We start from the raw sequence: 322 nt of genomic DNA on the forward strand, positions 1-322 counted from the left end.
CAGCCTGCTCCTCATTGGATCTACGTCTCCTCTCATCGGTTTTCGACACACGCCTGCCTCACACCGTCTTCTCGCCTGCTCCTGTTTGGTACCGTCGTTTTTCTGCGCTCTGGTAACAACCCTCGTCTGTCTGACCTCGACATCTGCCTCACGGACCGGTTGCTGGTCCAACGCCGTTGTGGTTCAACACCTCATCACCATCCACCCATTCTCGGTCTCTTCGCTGCAGCTGGCTGACTCCTCTCACCAGGATCACCCCTCCTGCAGTGAATCCATCCAGCTGGAACGACTCCTCTCTTCTGAGCCCCCTTCAACCAGAGAA

The sequence above is a fragment of the Nematolebias whitei genome, chromosome 5, assembly GCF_014905685.2.
Source record: "Nematolebias whitei isolate Nwh7 chromosome 5, NemWhi1, whole genome shotgun sequence".
NCBI classification, from domain to species: Eukaryota; Metazoa; Chordata; class Actinopteri; order Cyprinodontiformes; family Rivulidae; genus Nematolebias; species Nematolebias whitei.